At 43.3% G+C, this 15,346-nt stretch overlaps 1 long non-coding RNA gene across 1 annotated transcript in view; it reads right to left on the bottom strand.

Moving 5' to 3' along the window:
• Window positions 1-867: 867 nt before the first annotated feature.
• LOC142584277 (uncharacterized) overlaps window positions 868-15,346 on the bottom strand; it is a 40,330-nt gene continuing 25,851 nt past the window's right edge. Inside the window, exons 2-3 of the long non-coding RNA XR_012828747.1 lie at window positions 10,305-10,460; window positions 868-984 (exon numbers count right to left, since the gene is read on the bottom strand). This is a non-coding gene — a long non-coding RNA (uncharacterized LOC142584277). The remainder of the gene's footprint in view (window positions 985-10,304; window positions 10,461-15,346) is intronic.

Below are 15,346 nucleotides of genomic sequence, written 5' to 3'. Positions count from 1 at the left end.
TGAGGTCGCAAGTTCGAATCGTCGACGGGAATGTTTTATATCTTTTTTTCTTTTTTGTACTAACAAATTTACGTAGCCTTTAGGAGGTCTATGTCAATTTTTATTTAAATATTGATCAAGAACTCTAGAACTCTCTACTACAGGAGGTCACACTACAGACAACAGTAATACAGACAACAGAACTACAGAAGCAACGTCCCAAAATACGACAGACTGAAATTTCCTGTTGTGTTTTTGAACTGGGTACAACCTAGCCACGAGCCCTAAACGAGAACGGGACTAGTACAAATTGAGCTCGTGTAAAAGAAGTTATTGCAACAACTGCCTAAAAGCATGTTATTCACTAATTAGTTTCCCGATGTTCTCAATAACGGCTACAACTGAATGTCCTGAATAAAACTGTACATGATATGAAGCTCACCTTCAGTATATTGACATTTTAGATTTAGTTTCAGTGGGAAGTTAAATATTTTTATAGTTATTAAGATTGTTCCAAATAATTACTTACTGCTCTATCCAAGGTTATTTTTTTAGGTTCCATGAGACACTCGGTAAGTTTCGCCGATATTCTAGGTGAAATAAATAGTGACATTGTTTATATTTGACTCATGACACAGTTTCCGGGTGACGTAGGCAGAGTTCAAAGTACGTGAATAATTTACTGCCTTTGCAATAAATAAGCGTATATGTATCCCGGAACTCGAAGTGCGATTCAGATAAAATTTGTTTAAATTAAAGCCGAGCCGAATGCCCTGTTTAACGCTTCTTAAGAATACGGCATTCGCACATCGTTGCCTAAATTCTCTAAAGCGATGTGAGCCGGTTAGGTAGAGTAACAGATACTTAAGCTGAGAAGTAGGAAGCAGTCCGCTTGCGTGTACACCTATCTAACATTGAATGCAAAAAATTTATTATCTATTACCTTCTTATCGTCGGTGTTTTCCTATGTCCTTAGAGAATTTTCTGACACTCTGAGTTCACTTTCTGTGGAAATAGAAGCAATGAGATCACTTACGAGGAAAAAAGGTATTTTAGCATTTGTAACTTATGAACGATCGCTCCCAATAGATGTACAAACCTAAATTCTTCCCTATATTCGCGGTTGGCGCTCGTGCAGTTCTCGCTGAATAAAACGAGTAGCAAACATGCTTTTTTTTTTCAAATAAGGGGAAAGTTGCCTGTGATGGCCACACAAAATTCTAGTTGTTGGATTAAAACGGAGCACGAAATTCCACCGCTTTCCGGGGTGAATTTTAGCAGCCACATTTATCAAACTTTGTGAAAATTATTAAAACATTATAAATGAAACACATGCAAAGGTGAATGTATATGGGTGAAGTACGACATTTGTTAAAACATAATGCAAGTTCGCAAACGTGCCCATGAAAGGAACGCTTTCGAGAGGGTGGTTTTCATGAGCTAATCAAGTTCCTCGTGCACTTGTATAAAAGGAACAGCTTCGCAGTCAAATGCGGGTAATTCTGAAAGGGCCGCTATATTTTTTGCTGATTCGAGACAACCTCATACCTTATGGGTGTCTCCAGCTAGTAGCAGAGGCTTACTCGAACTTGTTTATTATACATAGGCTTTGTCGCTGAGTATCCAATATTTGGTTTCGTTGCTGCAAAAGCTGAGTTGGTGCAGTGGTTGTTTCTTGCGAAATCCACCATAATTTCTGACCACCAGTTTCATGATATCCACGGATGCAGAACTCGCTGCCAACCGTGCTGCTGCGGAGTGTATTCTTCAAGAAATATCACCGTCATGGTAGATCTTTTGTGACTCCAAGGCCGTTCAGTCGTTCCACTAACGGCCTTAAAACAACTAGCTTCGGAAGTCAGACGTCAAACCACCTGCACCGCCACGCATTCCATAAGAAATACAACATCCCCATCATTCTATACTAGGCCACAGCACCATTTCTGGTGGATAAAGCCGCCTGACAGGCACATGATGGTGTTGATTCTATACCGAGACCACTATTGAGGATACATCCTGCGACAAGGTTTAGCTCACTCATTTGTGCGGTTGCACTGTCACAATGGAGCTCAAACCTATCTACCAAAGCACACCTACACATATTAGATCCGCGTCTGCAACTCCATATTCAACCGGAGGCACTGCCAGCCGAAGAAATACCTCTGTGACCTTTGTGTTTCGGCATGGCATCAAGAAAACCCTATTGATTCTGCATTGGAATGGCTGGCATGCCTGCTTGCGACAACTATAGCAAAAACGAGTCAATCAGGTGTTTCTTTATGTTACTACCCTCGTTACAGCGTGACTTGAAATGCGCGTTCAACCGCCTTCACAAACAGGATGATCGTCCCTTCAGCGAAGAGAAATTTCTCGAAGTGGACCCGACCGAATTGAAAAGAGGAGGCTTTAAAGGCGTTCCTCCGCTACTTCAGCTGATGCCGGCTTGACTGTCTGAAACAGTTGTGCTCCGTTGCATCGTGTTAGTGTTCGAACTGCTTTAATGGCACGAGCATCGAGTGACACTCTTGTTTCTGGCGCAGCGATTCGGGTTGAGATCCTGAAATGACCCGGACAAAATTCAAAATAAGTCCGGCAAATAGAAAACATACTACAGTAAAAGAATCATAGGTTTCGTTATATATATGATTTCAGGGTATGAGTTACCAGTTACTGAAGTGTCTGGAATAGTTAGCATTAATTAGCAATCACTGATTACTGCACATCCAAGCACAGAATTGTCGATATCGGATAACCACATTGGCAAAATTTCTTGAAACTCGGAAGTAGGATACAGAAGTAATTACGCCAATAATGACGTCTCACACAGAGTGGCATGATATTTATTCGTCTAATTAATCGGAAACGGTTACCTGACATCGATTGAACATATGGCTAGCAGAGCGGATATGTCGTCACTACCTCCTCTCTAGCTTCTCATCTCCCGATGCGCACCTGCTCGCTTGCTCACTCGCATGCTCTGAACAGCTGCGCACCCGATCTCGTTACGTGCTCTTACGTCAGCACTGTAGAGCCGCGTAAGGAGTGCTTCGTGCGCCTCTCGCTGGGGGCCTACGCACCGCTTCGTGGCGCCCGCTAAGCTTCCTCCTCGCCTTCCCTCGCTCCTCGCCCGCATATCGTGCCAGGGCAAGACGTTCACTCGCTTAGCCTAAAACCCCTTAAACTTAGTAAAGTAGCGACACTCCCCTCCTCCGCCTTCACTCCTCCTCGTTTCTCCTCTTATTCAGGCTCCCTCCTCGATCGTGAAGCCGCCCACACTAATCGAGCGTAGCAACGGTGCCATCATACGCTCCTCGCCACTCCTAGACCCTCCTCGAGCAAAAGTGGCGCTGATGCACGGCGCGAAGGCCCACGTGATGCTATTAAGCCAGTAGCGACGTGGCGTCGGCCTCGTCCAGAGCGCGCGAGGAGGAGGCGGCATTCTTCAAAGCGTGTCACTACTTTCTGAAGTTTAATGGGCTTTAGCTGAACCTAAAGAACGCCAACGCTGAAGCGAATTCTACTTTGGTCACCTACGATATATTTGCTTTCCCTCACCCTTATCTATTCTATATTTTCGTCTCTCTTAGTATTAAGACACAGAAAACGAAGACAAATAACGACACATTCACTGATTCCTGCCGGTGGAATGCAAAATTTTAAAAATTCAAAATATTTTATAGCAAATTCAATACACATCTTTCGCATATTGAAATGCTTTTAAAGTACCATAAAGTGCGTAATAACCCTCCCTCGTTGCTTAGTGGCGTTTGTGTCGCGCTCGGAAACACGAGTTCGCGGCACCAAATCCCGGCCACGGCGGCCTCATCTTGATGGGGGTGAAAAGCAAGAAAGGCCCGTGTACATGGATTTAGGTGTACGTTAAATAATCACAGCCAGGGAAACGTTATTCAGAGTCGCCCACTACGGCGTGCTTCAAAATCAATTATTTGTTTGGGCCCGTAAAACACCATAATTTTCTTAATGTGCATAATAAAAACACAACAGAATTTTTTTTTTCTATAGCCTATTACACAGTTAAAGCATTGAGGCAATGCCCAAGTGATGATACCACAAAATTCAATATATATGTGTATCGAAGATTTAGTTGAAGGAAAAGAAAAGCAATCAAAAAACATGAAAGACAAGAGGAGAGGTTCACACCACAACTGTCAGTCGTTGTTGTGTGAATCTCTCCTCTTGTCCTGCGTGTTTCCTTACTGTTTTTTTTTCTTTCAACTATGTACCAACTGGCCCGGATTTCAACCTTTCTCGAAGATTTAATTTCATGTCTTGGTATCTTTAGTTGATTCACCTGCGGGCGTCGCTAGAGCTCGCGGTGGTCGCGAACTTTTTTACTGCCTAGCACTTCCAGCTCTGCACGGTACTCCGATATTCAGCAAATGACATTAATGACGTGGTGACGAAAGACCAGTGGCCGCAAAGGCACATGACCAGTGATACGTATAATTAAAGGTTGTTGCGTAATGAGCAAAAGAGCGGCAGCCTTCACCTGGAAAAGTATGGAGAACGACCAAGGAACCATGCAGGGACGTGCGCGGCTTAGCCGTGCGCGGCTGAGCCATGACTGGACAAATGGGGATCCTGGGGTTTGAGCCAATACCGCGCGTTCGGACCTTTAAGGCCCCCTGGCGGAGGTAACGCACCTCTTTGGCCCCAGCTTCACATAGCTTGCACCCACGGCCTGACCCGCTCAGTGGAAATCGGTAGTTGCCTTTCTTATGCTTGCCGCTTACGTTCTCCCTTTCCTGTCCTCTACTTACTTCTGTATAACTTCCGATTGTTCAGGCAGCGAGGGTTAACCTTGTGTTACATGAAAAACTTAGGTTATTGATATCGGATTATAGTGGGCATGTAACGCTGGCGTGATCAGAATGGAATACTTCAAGCCCTGTCTCGCCCCCTCGTTTCGCTCCATGGTGGGCAGCTGGCATGCCTGCCGAATACTATATTATTTTATGGCTAGCAGTTTTCCTGCAGTCCCTGATCGCTCCCTCAAGAGGGGGCGCACTGATGAAACTTTCATGTTCTTTATCCGACAGAAAGAAACGTTTTCCAGGTATCACGTGATGCTAGTGCGCACACAACGAAGACTGTCCGAATAATATCGCCTCTTTGATCATTTAGTGTTGCTGAATTTACTCTTTGCAATTGTATAATTTCCTTCGTTAGATTTATTGTAACTCCTTATCTTGTTTTGCATTCTCCAGCACTTGCTTTCTGCCATGTTTCCTTATATACGATTTCATTGCAGTTCTATTTGTTGCTTTAGAAAACGCATATTTATAAATAACAGGAGGTCTCGATACAGTCTTTCTCCTTCTGTATACAAATTATAGATACCGATATACAGAGATACAGATTCTCCTTCGGTATATTGTTTTTTTATAACCTGTAATCTATAATGAATAAAATCAGTTTCAATTTCAATTTTTTAGTATTCAAAAGCCTTACAAACACCTTAGGCCTTCATCTAAAGTAACGAAGACGGCAAACGGCGACCTCCCACTAGAGGTTCGTGACAAGCTGCAATATACCGAACTGGCCTACCTTGCTGCATTCGAGGACACATAGGTCTATAAATACTGTCCATCATGTCGTTTCGGAAAATGCACTGCTCGAACTGACTCAAACTGAAATGGCCGGAGGACGGAAAAATCTGAACGTTGTAAAGGTAAAAAGGATTAAACTAAGGCTCGAAGACAAGGAAATCCCATCTAAGCATTTGATTAGCATCATTGGAATTAGCAACTTGCCTGAATATATTCAAACAGGATACTGTAAGATAAATGCACGACCTTACATCCCAAACCCGCGCTGATGCTTCAGGTGTCAACGGTTGGGGCATGTGTCTCAAAGACTCTGAGGGTGTCCTACTTGTGCAAAATATGCCTCAGACGACCATACTTCTGACATCTGAACTCCTGCTGCCCATTGTGTCAACTGTGACGGAGATCACCCCACTTGCTCGCGATCATGCGCATCATGGAAAAAAGAGAGGGAAGTCATCGAGCTAAAAGGCAAATTGAACAACTTTTTCCAAAAAGTACGCAGACGTTTTCCCATGACTCACAATTCATCGAATCCATCCTACGTTGATCTGAGGTGGCGGGGGCCGCGTCCCATTCTTCAGTGGTCGTCCGAAACATACCAAGCATGTCGGCTGTTATGCCGTCAGCCCTCTAAGCGGTGGAGCCAGCCTTGTTCCGCCACCGAACAACACGAGCAAGCCGTTCTCCATGCCTGGGGGCTATACGACATCTAGGGCCTCTGTTCGAGCAGAGAAGGCAGAAACACCCAGGAGGGTATGAAGCGATCGGGTATCTATTGCGTTAGTGGAGGTGGTGGATATATCGACAAGTCCGCTGGAGTCCCAGACGCCGCAAGACCTCCATAGCTCTCAAGAGCGCGTCGAAAAAGGCAAACAAAGCACCATGGGGCCCAGGAAGGCCCTGGTGGGATAACGTAGTTTTTCTCTAGACGCGCAGCACAAAGCAACTTCACTATGGATACACGAAGAGTATGTTGGAATGTTAGGGGACTTCTCCACAATCTCGATAATGCTAAAAGACTCCTACATAAACATGGTCGAAAGTTGCTCTTAGTTCGAGAGACGTCTAAAACACACTAAAAGACTTTCTGCATCAGTGAGCGATCTTCCAAAAAATTCGCGATGAAGCTACAGCCTCGTGCGGTAGTGTAGCAATCGTAGACAAGTCTGTAGCCTGTCTCCATGTAGCCTTACACACGCCCCTTGATGCGGTGTCAGTTAGGGGGGTTATTTTCAATAAAACTGTAACTGTGTGTTCCATATATACGCCCCGAAACTGTTACCTCATATAAACAGGCTTATATAACCTGATAGATAAACTTGCGGGCCCCTACGTACTCGTGGGTGATGTTACTGCGCAGAACGCGTTGTAGGGAAACTCCGAATGCCACCCAAGAGGCCATTCATTTCTTTCTTACCTCTGGTGCCTGCCTGTTAATAAGGAGCCGATCTATGCAACAGAACTCGTATTCATCGATAGGTCTAGAAATTAGCTCTGCTTCTATTCTGCCTCATCTGGAATGGATTGTTATCAATAATTCTTTTGGAAGTGACAACTTCGCTGTAAATTTAAACATAATAACGCATCAAGACAACCTTCTCCATGTTCCTATTTTTAAATTAGCATCGAGTGACTGGGATCATTTTAAAGAATTTACTTGTTCACTACGAAATTTTAGAGACCATTTCTCTATACATGACGCTGTCGCACATTTTGCAGCTTTTATTATTGATGCAGACATAAAGTTTATCCCAGATATAAATGGTGGTTCACTCGTATTACGCGTTTCCTGGTGGAACGAGGAACGTAAAGAGGCGCAATAGAGGCAAAATTAGACATGGGGCACATCGCATAGATAGACAAAAGCGGATAACTTCACCCAATTTCAAAGCATTAAATCGCAGGCAAGGCGGACACGGCGTCAGGCAAACAGAGGAAGCTGAGTGAGGCTCCTTTCGGGTATAAATTCTTGCACAAAGGAGACAAAAGTCTGGAATGGAGTAAGAAACTAAAAGACCAGCAAATGCATCCGTTGCCTCTGGCGCACGACCAAGGAAATACCTTGAAAGACCAAGCAGACTCACTTAGGGAGCACATTAAGCGTGTGTCAAGTAAGCCAATTAGTCATAATTTCTCAAATACAACCAAATAGAATACATGACATGACATGAAATAGACATGACAGAGTCATGTAAGACATGATCAAAAACTTACGCACTGACACACAAGTTATATTATTCGCACTCTTCAAGAATATTTGGACTGATGGATAACCTCCATCCGCATGGAAAGCAGCGATTGTGATCGCTATTTTCAGGCATGCTAAAGACCCTCCCTGGGTGGCTAATTACCGCTCGATAGCTCCCACAAGTTGCCTTTGTAAGCTGTTTCAAAAAAATATCAATCGTCGTCTTCACTATTTTTATTAATGCAACAAAATGCTTGATCATTATTAATGCGGCTGCAGGGAAGATTGCTGTACAACCGATAATCTCGTGCGATTCTAAGCGAAGATACGAGTCGCGTTCGTGCATAAACAGTTGTTTTTATCTGTATTTCTCGATGAAAAGGCGCACGACACAGCGTGGCGCTACGGAATGCTGCAAGACCTGTTTGGTAATGGGCACCCGCAGGAACACGGTGAGCAGGCAAAATATAACAGATAGATTGGTCAAATAGAGGGCTAAATTATCCGATTCGGTTTCTCGCGTCAAAATCGCCAATGTGCAGCTCGGTTCCCTGACGCAAGAAGCTGGTGTAGCCCCGGGCGGCATGCTGAGCTACACGCTTTTCATTGTGAAGATGAACACACTCCCAGATCCACTACCACCATCCATTTTGTATGCCGTTTATGTCGGCGATATGCAAATATGATTAAAATCCTGTAACCTCGTATTGTGCGAGAGGCAGGTACAACATAGCTCGAACAAAGCGTCTAAGTGGGAAGACAAAAATAGGTTTAGAGTTAATCCCCAGAAATATTATTGTGTTATTTTAGCTAGAAAGAGGTGGCTAGTTCCAGAACTCAATCTTCAAATGTACCGAGAGCATGTACCTGTAACTACTGAGCATAAGTTCTTGAGCAGCATACTTGATTCCAAACTAATGGTTCCCACAAAAAGCACCTCAAGGTCAAATGCTTAAAGACAATGAAGCTGCTGGAAATTCTAGCACAAGCAACATGGGGCCGTGATAGAAAGTGCCTCATATACAAAAGCCTCGCATGTTCGCCTTTGGAATACAATGCCCCAGTTTAGCAGTCCGCTACAACGAGTGCCCTGAAAATGCTCGATCTTGTGCACCATATAGGCACTCGATTTGCCACATTAGCCTTCGGAACAAGCCTTGTGCAAAGACTCTGTGTTCAATCCAAATGGCGTTGTCGAGCTGCAAAGGTTCTGCGCTAGTTTCACGTGCTTTTTGGAAAGTACACAGAAACGCTGATCATCCTTCCCACTCAAGTAGAAATTATGTGACGTGCCACATATTTTCGTAATCTACCAGCAACGACAGAACGTTTCTCATTGCGTGTGTGGAGTCTTAGCGATGAAGTCATTGTATTATTCCTTGACCATTACCTAATGCCTCCAGCGAAGCTGTTACCACCATGGCAGTGGCAGCTCATAGAATGTGTACAATGTGACACATCGTTCACTGAAATCACTAAGCATGCCCCAATGCAACATATTAAAATGCGCTTTCTTGAACCTCAGGCAAAATACTCGTGCCCTGAGTGTAACACTCATCCATGAAGATCGCATTCCGGCGTGTCTTATGCAGAAGTAGGGCCATCCTTTTGAGAGTCTGTTGTTCTGAATTCGGAAATAATTACCCATACCCCTCAGACCTAAGCCTTAATGTCGGCGTTAAAGCACATCAAACACATTAAAAAACGCAATTAAATTTATAGACTCCCTAAGCATTCTCAAAGCTTCAGTGTTTCTTTGAAAACATAACAACCGTCTAGTAAATTATCTATTCTCGTTTCTGTGCACAATGTATGCATGTATCCAGCATGTCGTTTTGTGCTGTGTGCCAGGGCGTAGAGGCATTGCTGGTAATATGGTTGCAGACAAACTTCCTACGTCTATAACACTGAGAGCCTGGGACACAACCATAGCTATCACTCCCACACACTTGAAGCCTTTCTTGCGCGAAACCCTGAGAAACTTTTGACAGTCCATCTGGAACAGTGAAGCCTCTAATAAACTTCATTTAATTGAGGCGCACGCACAAAATTGAGCTTCGTTAACAAAAGCACGACATACTGATGTCGTGTTCTGCCGACTGAGAATCATACACGGATTCTTAACTGCTGGCTGGCAGTGAACCTCCCTTGTTTGTTAGGCGTGGTTAGAGGCTAACCATTCTCCACGTCTTCTTGGAGCGTCGGGAAGCAGATACTGAATGGGAAGAAGCCCTTTCCTCTAGCATACCGATGCCACATTCTCCTTCAGCCGGTGTTTTTTTTTGAAAGCATGCCCAGTTTTTGACAATAAATCAGTTTTAAATTTATTAAAAGGTGTCAATTTATTGCGCCTTATAAGCCCACAATATTTGTAGCACATCCTCTCACGAAAGGCTGATGCTGCGACTGTAGCATCCGGTACGGCACATGACTCCTGGCCTTTGTGCTTAAGGACATTGGAGAGGCAGTAGGGCTACTTGCAGTGGCATATTTCAGTACATCACCTCATCGTTTTTCCATAGCATATGTCATGTATTATTGTACAGTTTTATTAAGAATATACTTACGCTCTTTCCAAAGAGTATTTTTAGGCTTCTAGACAGCCGTGTTTCATCCTCTTCTAGATGATTATTAATCGTCTAGAAATGGCAGTTTTATATCATAGCCTTGGCGCTCTTTGGCTAGTTCTGGCCCTTGCACCAGTAAACACGGATCATGATCATCTGCAACGACCAAAGAAAGCTTCGTTTTCATAAAATATTGTCACAATTAGGCTTGTGTTAGGTAGGCTATTGGATGCGCAGCATTCAGTTTGAGTCGGCTTCTACGGTTTAGTTGGATCGTGAATAATAAGACTGCACTCCATAAGACGCGGCGAAAATTAGATATGGCTTCACTAATCTTTTAACTCGCAAAGCAAGCTATTCATTTGAGTATTTGTCGTTCAGGCTGCCACAATTGTGAACGCAACCTTGTTCGGCAACGACACTGCGGAGGATCGTTTTCATCAGGACCTCGTAATTGTAGATTCGACGGCATCATTCATCATCATCAGCCAGTTTTATGTCCACTGCAGGACGAAGGTCTCTTCCTGCGATCTCCAATTACCGCAGTCCTTTGCCAACCGATTCCAACTAGCGCCCGCGAATTTCCTAATCTCAACGCTCCACCTAGTCTTCTGTCGTCCTCCATTGATTTTCCTTCTCTTGGCACCCATTCCGTAACCCTAATGGTCCAACAGTCATCTAACTAGCGGATTGCATGACCTGCTCAGCTCCATTTCTTTCTCTTGATGTCAATTAGAATATCGTCTATAGCCATTTACTCTCTGACCCAAACTGCCCTCTTTATGTCTCTTAATGGTATGCCTAGCAATAGTCGTTCCATTGCTCTTTGCGCGGTCCTTAGCTTGTTCTCAAGCTTCTTTGTCAGTCTCCACGTCTCTGCCCCATATGTCAGCACTAGTAAAATGCACTGATTTTACACCTTCCTTTTTAATGATAATGGTAAGCTTCCAGTCACGAGCTGGCAGTGTCTTCCGTATGCGATCCATCCCATTTTTACTCTCTATGAATTTCCTTTCATGATCAGGGTCCCCTGTGATTAATCGACCCAGCTAAACATACTCCTTCACAGATTCTAGAGGCTGACTGGTGATATTGAACTCTTGTTCCTTTGCCCGGCTATTCATTATTATCGTTGTCTTCTGCATATTAATCTTCAACCGCATTCTTGCACTTTCTCTGTTAAGGTCTTCAATCATTTGATGTAACTGGTTTGCATTGTTGCTGAATAGAACAATATCATTGGCAAACCGAAGGTTGCTGAATTATTCACCGTCAATCTTTACTCCTAAACCTTCCCCGTTTGATAGCTTGAATAATTCTAAGCATGCAGTGAATAGCATCGGAGAGATTATGTCTCCCTGCCTGCCCCCTATATTTATAGTTATCTTCCTGTTTTTCTTGTTTAGAATTAAGGTAGCTGTAGAACCTCTGCAGATATTTTCCAACGTATTTACGTAAGCGTTCTGTACTCCTTTATTACGTAATGCCGCTATGACTGTTGGTATCTCTACTGAATCAAATGCCTTTTAGTAATCTATGAAAGCCATATAGAGAGGCTTATTGTATTCTGCGGGTTTCTCGATAACCTGATTAATGACATGGGTGTGATACATCGTAGAGTATCCCTTCATGTTCCCTTGGTTGACTAAAGTCCAGTGTTGCTCTTATTCTATTGGAGATTCTTTTGGTAAATATTTTATATAATACTGGGAGTAAGCTACTGGGTCTATAATTTTTCAATTCTTTAACGTCTGCCTTTTCGAGGATTAGTAAATTATTTGCATTCTTCCAGTATTCTGGAATTGTAGTCGATAGACGCTTCGCATAAAGAGCCGCCAGTTTTCCAAGCATTATGTCTCCTCCGTCTTTGAATAAATTGAATGTTATTGCATCTTCTCCTGCCAGTCTTCCTCGTTTCATGTCTTGCACGGCCCTTCTGACTTCCGACTTCTGACGCTAGGTATACGAGGAGTTTCTATATACTGTTCATTACTGTTTTTAATTGAGGTATCCTGACTCCTCTGGGTACTGCACAGGTCAGTATAGAATTATTCCGCTTCGTGTACTATCTCTTCGAGATTGCTGGTGCTATTACCCTGCTTATCTTTCAGTGCATTCATGTTGGTTTGTTCTATGCCAAGTTTCTTTCTCAATGATTTCAGGCTAAGCCTATTTCTTACGGCTTCTTCAGTAGTTCTCACGTTATATTTTCGAATATCACTTATTTTCGCCTTGTTTATCAACTTTGACAATTCCGGGAATTCCATCTTATCTCTTGAGTTGTACACTTTCAGTTTTTGTCACTTCTTTGTTAGGTCCTTTGTTATTTAGGAGAGCTTCCGCACTGTCGCCTTGGTTCCTTGCCTCCAACTTCAACTGCTGCCTCTGAAGCCAACCTAATAGTAATTTCATTCATTAGCTCTATGACATCATCGCCTCTCTGTTCTAAGGCTGGATATTTGTTTGCAAGTACCAGCCTGGATTTGTCTGCTTTTGCCCTTACTGACCGTAGGCTGACCTGTTTCTTCTTGACCAATTTTGCTCTTTCTCTCTTCAAATTGCGGTGCATCCTAGCCCTCACTAACCTATAATCACTGCCATTTACCTATGACTTCTACATCCTGCACGATTCTCGGATCAGCAGAAAGTATGAAGTCAATTTCATTTCTTGTTTCACCATTAGGGCTTTTCCAGGTCCACTTTCTGTTGCTACGCTTCCTGAAATAGGTGTTCATTATTCGAAGCTTATTCCTTACTGCGAATTCTACCAGCATCTTTCCTCTAGCGTTCGTAGAATTGACGCCGTAGTTGCCAATTGCTTGTTCACCAGCCTGCTTTTTCGCCACTGTTATATTGAAGCCGCCCATTGCAACAGTATACTGAGCGTGCAATTTTCTCATCAATAATTCAACATCTTCTTAAAACTAATCTACTTCCTCATCATCGTGACTGGATATTGGAGCGTAGGCTTGTACTATCTTTATTCGTTACATCTTATTAAGTTTGATTACTACTACAGCTACCCTCTCATTAATGCTGTAGAATTCATCAATGTTGCCCGATATGTACTTATGGATTAGCAATCCCACCCCGTATTGATTTTTATCTAGGAGACCTCTATAGCAGAGGACATGTACATTATTCAGCAATGTATAAGCCTCACCAGTTCTTCTAATCTCACTAAGGCCGATGATGTCCCAAACGATGTCAGATAATTCCTCAGAGTCCTGCCAAGCTAGCCTCTCTCGAGGGGTTTCAGGTGTTAAACGTTGCAAGGGTTAGTTTCCATTGGCGGCTTGTCCGGAACCAGAGATTCTTAGCACCCTCTTCTGCGTTACAGGCCTGACCGCCGCCATGGTCAGGTGCTCTGCAGCTGCTGGGGACTCAGGGCCAATAGGTTACACAAGTTTTAATGAGATTGTAGCTTCTAAAACGAAACAACAAAACTTAATGGCGGGGGAAAGGAAATGTGTAATTTTTTTACCAAATACATTAAGAAGAATATCTAAAAATGCAATATTTAAAAGAAATCAAAAATTAAGTTTGCAGTTTGGTAAATCAGGAATAAAATATATAATAATTGTGTATACTACAACTATAAATTTTGGGTAACAAAGGAAAACAATAAGGCGATACATACACAAGTGATAGAAGGAGCCACATGTACAGTATGCCTGATGAATAAATCAAGCAGGCTAGCTGTTTACTTCTCACCGCACCACTTCAAAAGGGGATGCCACCACATATAATAATAATCAGCAGCATTCGTTGTTAGAGCGTCATCGTCATGATGTAGTGGTTTTTGTGTAGTCGTCACTAAAGCTCTGTCGCCCCATTTTCGCCACGCCAACACTGTCATTGCGTCATCGTCATGTGTTCGCCGTCCTAATTTAATTAATTGTAGGGAACATGTGCTAGAACGACAACTAATTTTGAGGCATGCCGTAGTGAGAGACTCCGAATAAATTGGGACCACCTGGGTTTTTTACCGTTCACCTTAATCTAAGTACACGGCTGTTTTCTATCCTGCGACCTCGTTCTTGGCCGCCCAACACCATAGCCAATGAGCCACGACGGCGGGTGCGTTCGTTGTCCTAATGTCCTCGTGATGCGGTCGAAGTTTCTCTATTGTGGTCGTTGAAGCTTCGTCATGTGACTCACGTCATGCTGTTGTCGTCACGCCATCGTCGTCATACTGTCACCATCGTGCCATTTTAACGTGCTCACTGTCGAATGCCCTCGTGGTCATTACATTTGCATCCTTCCAGCGTCCTTTTTGGCGCTTCCCTTGGCGTTGTCTAGACATCTCTGTACAGAAGCATAAGCCTCAGATGTATAATAGGTTTTGCCACAAGGTATGTGTCCATGGTAATGATGCCGTCGTAGTCGTCACATTGCCATCATTCCAGCATTATCTTTAGATTCTGGTCGGGTCGTTGTCATGCAACTGTCAATCATTTGTCGACATAATGTCTTCGTGGTGCCGTTGTGGTCATCATATTGTCTTCACTCCAGCTTCTTGCGACTATCGTTTGTCATCGTTGTGACGCCACGGTTCTCAATGCGTCGACGTCATACAGCCGTCCTTGGCATTCCATCGTCATGATGGCGTTATGGTCGATAGATCATGATAATAATAAATTCATAATCGTGCTCGTAAAATGGCTGTCCTCACTTTGTTGTCGTCACGCATTGCTCATACCATTGTCGTCATGCCATCGTTGCTAGAGTGTCATTTAGCCATACTCATCAATTACCAAACGCCAACCAAATGTCCTCATGCCGTCCCTAATATAATGCGTATGTATTTCTATTGAAAGTATTCTGACTTTTTTGTTCTATCGTAAATTGGCTGTCGTCACGAAATCGTGATTATTTCGCTGTTCTCATAGCATCTTCTGCATCAAGTCCTCGTGAAAAAAATATTTTGTGTAGGATATCTGTTGCCAATATGGAGTTCATGAGAGGGGTACGTTGCAATTTAATTCCTATGCTGACAGCCCATCTACTTAAATGTAACAAGCACAAACACGAATGTAATT

The sequence above is a fragment of the Dermacentor variabilis genome, chromosome 6 (genome assembly GCF_050947875.1).
Source record: "Dermacentor variabilis isolate Ectoservices chromosome 6, ASM5094787v1, whole genome shotgun sequence".
In the NCBI taxonomy this organism is placed as follows: Eukaryota; Metazoa; Arthropoda; class Arachnida; order Ixodida; family Ixodidae; genus Dermacentor; species Dermacentor variabilis.
This window is presented reverse-complemented; position numbering and strand designations above follow the sequence as displayed.